Source organism: Chrysochloris asiatica, unplaced genomic scaffold (assembly GCF_000296735.1).
Source record: "Chrysochloris asiatica unplaced genomic scaffold, ChrAsi1.0 scaffold00127, whole genome shotgun sequence".
Lineage (NCBI taxonomy): Eukaryota > Metazoa > Chordata > Mammalia > Afrosoricida > Chrysochloridae > Chrysochloris > Chrysochloris asiatica.
In genome coordinates this window covers 4,127,003-4,133,342 of record NW_006408645.1, presented here as the reverse complement: position 1 = coordinate 4,133,342, position 6,340 = coordinate 4,127,003, and positions in this window count along the sequence as shown.

The following is a 6,340-nucleotide window of genomic DNA, read 5'->3' as shown; positions in this document are numbered from 1 at the left end:
AGGGCCGGCTGTGGCCGTTTGGTTTTAAGTGGAAACTGTCTCTTTAAATTTCAAGGAAATCTGTGCGCATGCGTAGTAGAACCCTCCAAGGGTAGGGCTGGGGTGTCCGCTAGCTCAGGCACCCCTATAGTCACCAGAATGGAGGTGCGCAGACAAGCAAGGTACCAATGAATAGATACCAAAAGAAAAGAATGTCCACACCTTTATCTCTGCGGTTCTGTCAGGCGTCGGTGGCTGCTCTGATCCTTCCCCTACTTGGTCTCACACAAGATGGCAGCTCCTGGAGCAGCTGAGCATCTTTAATTAGAAAGCAATGAATTTCTTGCTTTTGCTACAAAGTTCCCTAGCTGTAAGCCTTCCAACCTTCTAAATATTCCTTTATATGTGGTTCAGAGTTCTGGGACCAGCTCCTGAGCCTGCTTGGTTGGGTATTCTGTGTTGTTGCTGATGGAGCTCCTAAGTGCACTTCCACCCGATCCGCCATCTTGTTTGTTCTCTACCTATTCTTTTAAATAATAGACTTTAAAAAAATTTTTTAGAGCAATTTTAGGTTTAGGGAAGATTTGAGTAGAATGTATAAAGTCCCCACAAACCCCCTTGCCTCCCTGTTATTAATAAGTTCCCATATTATTAATGTCTTGTATTGATGTGGTACATTTACTGCAATTAATGAACCACCAATGTTGACACATTGTTATTAACTAAAGTCCTTGTGTATGGTTCATTCTTTGTATTGAACTCTCTTTGTGAACAATCTGTGTTCATTCTTTAGTATGGGTTTTGAGAACTATGTCATGTCATGTGTCCATTATGACAGTGTCATATAGTTTCACCACGCTAAAAGTATCCCATGTATCACCTATTCATTCCATCTCCCTCCCTTTCTGAATCCTCGGTAACCACTGATCTTTTCATTGTTTCTGTACTCTTTTTCAAGAATGCCATATAATGGATTCATACAGTTTGCAGTCTTGTCAAAAAGTCTTATTTACTTAGCAATATGTATTTATGGTTCCTGTATATTTCTATTTTGTTTGATTTTAAAAAATATAGCTACCACACTTGACAACCACCACCACCTATATTCTAAAAGCAGCCCTAGTGGCACTGTGGATTAGGCACTGGACTGCGAACTCAATGCCTAATCCATGGTGGTTCCAACCTACCAGCCATTCTGAGGGAGAAGGATGTGGCTGGCTGCTCCCATAAAGATTTACGAACTCTAAATGGGATCAGAATCGACCTGATGGCACCGGGTTTGGTAGGTTTTTTGAAAAATCCATATTCTAATGGCATATATTTTAGTAACTTTTTTTGAAATTTTTCACTTATTAGTGGGCTTTGAGGAATAATTTTTTTAACTCTTTTGTTTTCTTTGAACTTTGTTGTTGTTAAGTGTCATTGAGTCGATTCCAACCCTTAGTGACCTAGTATAGGGTTTCCCAGGAATGACTGGTGAGTTTGAACTGCTGACCTTGTGGTTCAAATCCACCTTGCAGTCCTGCAGTTATCCTACAGCACCACACCATAACTTTATTAGGCTACTTGAAATTTTCTAATGAGCACATAGTACTTTTAGAAAATAATGTAGGCTTTTGTCTTTGTTTTTAGTAGAATAGAATAATGTATATGAAGAGCTAACTACAGTCTTGGAAATGCTCTGGGGACTTAGTTACTGTTAAATATGAATTTGAGGACATATTAACTGGAGTCAGAACTTCAACATACAGTTAATAGGTTTCTTCTATATACCACAGACTATACGAATCGGGCTGCGAACCTTAAGGCCAACAGTTCGAAACTACCAGTGGCTCCGCGGGAGAAAGATGAGGCGTTCTGCTCCCGTAAAGATTTACAGCCTTGGAAACCCTGTACAGGGTCGCTATGGGTCGAAACCGACTCGACGGCACTTAACAACAACAACAACAATACTGCATCCTAGGGATAAAAAGACAAAAGAGCTTACTTACAGTTTCATTTGGGGAAACAGACCTATCAACAAATAAAACTAATAGACTATATGCAAAAAGCTACTGTATATACTCTTGGGGGAGGTTTCACTAAAGAGATGATAGCTGAGCAGGATTGAAAGGATGAATAGGAGTTTCCCAGGTGTTTTTCTACCAGCACCTGGAAGTCATTGATTGAGCACTGCTCCAGGGAAGTGTAAGTTTGGGCACTGCTGGCTTTCAGGCAGAGAGCCCCTGGTGCTGGCCTTTGGAAGCTGGGGCACATGTACATTTCTGCATCTGCTTCAGGCCTCTTTCCTTCTTTGTGCAGCGTGTAAAATTTGCCTGCCTTGCATTCAATGTGTATAAATTACAAGGTAAGCAAAGGGATTCTTTCACCTGATCTTGGAAGATCATGAGTTAATGATCTCATTTACTTAAATATTTTAAGTATCAGTATTTGTAGTAAAAATATACTAAATTGTATATACTCCATGTACAATACAGAATAGAATAACATACCTTTAAAAAAATTCTTGGGGCAAAATACATAATATTCTAGCACATTCAAATTTGAGAGGGGCAGGAATAGTTCACCCTTTTTATAGTGAGATGAATGGAATTCAGGCAGAAAGCTTTGGACCCTTGTGGTTGTCCGCAAATGCATTGAGGCCCCGCTGCATACTGGGAATGGCTACTTGGCATTGTCTATGGTGATTTACTACCGTTTGCAATGAACCTTCAATTGGGGAACCTGGCCATTAAATTCTGGTTGTTCAGGAAGTTAACTTCACAGGAAATTCAGCCCTGAGCTGCAGTTCTTCTAAGGAAAAGTGTCACTGAATGATTTATTGCAGTGATTTAAGAATATGCATCAATTTTTCATGTCTTCAATTTGAAAAAGGGGTTGGCACATCAAAGGATATCTGTGTTTGTCTCTGCTTTGTTTCTTGAGATTGAACGAGTATAGTTAATTACTAAACAATTTGACTTTATAACAAGGCAGACAGAGTTTCCTTCCAAAGCCCCAAATGTTTAGAGTTCCGTCGCTGGAATTTGTTCCATTGTTTTAATCAATAAACGAGACCGTCGTAGTAGTCCTTTGTCTGGTTGGGTCCTAGAAAGGTATGGTCCTCTTGTAGCCATTAGTACCAAGATGTCGATTAAAACCAGGTGCCACTGAGATGACTGTAACTAACTCATGGTGACCCATGTGTGTCAGAGTAGAACTGTGCTCCATGGGATTTTCAATGGCTGATTTTTCAGAAGTAAATAACCAGGTCTTTATTTTAAGGAACCTCTGGGTGAGCTGATATCTCCAACCTTTCAATTTGTAGTCAAACATGTTAACCGTTTGTACCAGCCAGATGTAGGTTGTTGTTGTTGTTAGGTGCTATTAAGTTGGTACCGACGCATAGCGACCCTATGGACAGCAGAATGAAACATTGCCTGATCCTGGGACAACCTCACTACTGTTGCCACACTTGAGTCCATCAATGACTGCATTCCGGAGTGATGTGAGGGTGAAAGGGAGGGCGCTATCATTGTGTGCAAGCTACCCAGACACATTGATTATTGCACTGAGCAATGTGTTGGGGATATATTTTAAGATCAGGATGCCTATCCTGATTTTGGAAGTTCTCTTTCCCTTTGTTCTTCTGGAGAGAATGGGATTGATGCAGAAGAAGATGGGAGGAAAGGAATTTTGATGGAAAAGGAAATTAATATTTATATGTCAGTAGGAGTACTGGTGTGGCACTGTGGTCTAATGCGTCAAACTGCAAAGCCATTTGAACTGCAAGGTCGGTGGTTCAAGCTCACCAGCTGCTCATTGGAAACCCTATACAGGGTCGATATGGTTCGGAATCGACTTGACAGCACTTAACAACAACAACAAAAACAAGTGAGAAATACATTTTTTTTCCTTGGGCAATTTTATTTAATCTCACAACCGCTCTGAGACATACTAAGTGGCTTTATAAAGTTCATAGAAAAATGGAATGAAAAGATAATAGAATTTTTTCCATGAACTTTTGAAGCCCCCTTGAAAGCAGATCAGTCACCGTCCTTAATTGCAAGCAACGTGATTCACTTTGGCTAAATGAAGCAGGAAAGGGATTTCTTAATGATATCAGATAATTCATAGAATCTTCAGGAAGGTCTGGAGGCAGCAGAATGAAGGAGAATATCCCAGCTTCCACTGCAGCTGTGGGTGCTGCCTTTGACGCTGCAGTCTCTCAGTGTAGCTGAGTCCTCTACCACGCCCGCCATGATGGCTTCTGCATGGAGGCTACTTCTTCCCAGCTCTGGATGCTGATTCCAAGTCTATGGCTCTGTCTTATTCATGGAAACTAGTCACTTTCCTGGACCCTGACTGCAAGGGAGACTGGGAAAAGGCGCTTCTGGCTTTCACTTTGGCTTAAGGCTTAAGACAAGGAAGAGTTTCATGGTGCTCAACAACTAACATGAATGCCAAATACCCACCAAAACAGGTTGTTTTAAAGATGGAGAGATGGAGAAATGTCCACTATATTATGGCTAATCAAGGGCAGAGCTGGTATTTGAACTCAATCAGTCTGATGGCCAACCTCTGTTATGTTCTTTCCCTAAGCTATGTCACTTTTGGTATGAGTAATGTCTGCTGTTACTTTTACACTTGTAGAACACAGGATCCTTAGAGAATGGGAGTTTTGGTAAGAGAATGAAGGGTAGGCAGGAAGCTGCTGGAATAGAGACTGAGCTAAGGAACCTGCCTTGTTGCAGGCTACCTGGGGCCAGTGAGGAACACTGAATACCTTCTCTAACTTTGCAAATGTCAGGAACAGAGCCTCCACTCATCCTCCTTTCCCATTCACGTCTCTCAGTTGGTTTGAGTACAAACAAGTGTGTGTTTACATACTGAAATTGGATGCATTATTGGTGTGATTTGGATGAGGAGTGGATGCTAACAGGACCAGACAGGGAAAAAAAAAAAAAAATCAGTTGGACTATCAAGGTACTTTCCACAAAATGTTTTACAATTCTAAATTAACTCCAACTTTATCTCTCAAGCACATATGAAATATGGAAATGATTTCAGCACCTCATAATCTGGGAGGCAATTTAGATAAGCTAAGAGCCCAAACAGAGGAGAACCCAGGCTTTGTCTCTCAGGCCTGCATAGGCCCAGTTTTCATAAGCCTCCTGGTGACATGTGGCTAAATTGGGCAGTGGACTGGAGTTATAGTAAGATTTCAATTGTCATGTTTTAAATATCTTTAAAAATATAACTTCCATTTGGATTCAACTGATCCCTTGTCTGCCTGTTATTTGGGTGTGGTTCCATTTAATCTGTCCTCATGGCTACTGTGTGAGATACGTACTATTATTATAGTTTCTGTAGATAAGGACTTGGGATCTCTAGAATGTGTAGCATCTGGCCCTGGGTTTGGCAGCTTAGCTTTCAAGTTGTAGAGGCAGGATTTGAAATCACATCTTAAGTGTCAGGCCAGAGCTAGGTCAATTTCTCCACATCAGAGCCATCCTCATGGTAGGGAATGGTTGAGACAATCCCTTCCATGTCCTTGTCTTTTATGTAACTCTGACCACCAATCCCATTATATCACCATGGCAGAGAGATGTGTATTTATCTTTTATCAGGTAAGCAATTGGAGTCCTGGTACAGTGCTGGAAAAGCACTGGACCATAAGGTTGGTTTGAACAGCAAGGGCAGCAGTTCAAACCCACCAGCCACTCCTCGGAAACTTTACACAGGGTCTCTATGAGTTGGCACCAACTTGACGGCACTTAACAACAACAAGGTTAGCAATTATTGAGTCCAGGTAGCGTTAGTTATAGGATACACACTGGACTGCTAATTGTAAGGTGGCCAACAGCCACTTCTTGGAGGAAAGATGAGACTTTTTCCTCCTATAAAGATTTACAGCTTTAGAAACCCTATGTTGTTGTTGTTTTTAGGGGCTGTAAAGTTGATTCCGACTCACAGTGACCTTGTATAGGGTTTCCAAGGAGTAGCTGGTGAGCTTGAACTGCCAACCTTGCAATTCAGAGAGACTTTGCTGTCCAGTGCATTAACCCACAGTGCCACACAAGATTTCTCGGAAACCCTATATAGGGTCAGGGCCACTATGAGTTAGAATTGACTCAAAGGCATTGGGTTTGGGGTAAGCAGTTATCCCAAACTGTAGTGAATAGCACAGCAAAAATTACATTACGGTTTTTGTTGGTCAGGAATAAAAAATGGCTTGTCTGGATAGTTCTGGCTTGAGGATCTCATGAGGTTGCAGTCAGGATATTACCTGGAGCTGCAATCACCTGAAGTCTTGTCTGAGGCTAGAAAATCTGCTTCTGAGTTGGTTCGCTCACAAGGCTGTCGAGTTGGTGGGAGACCT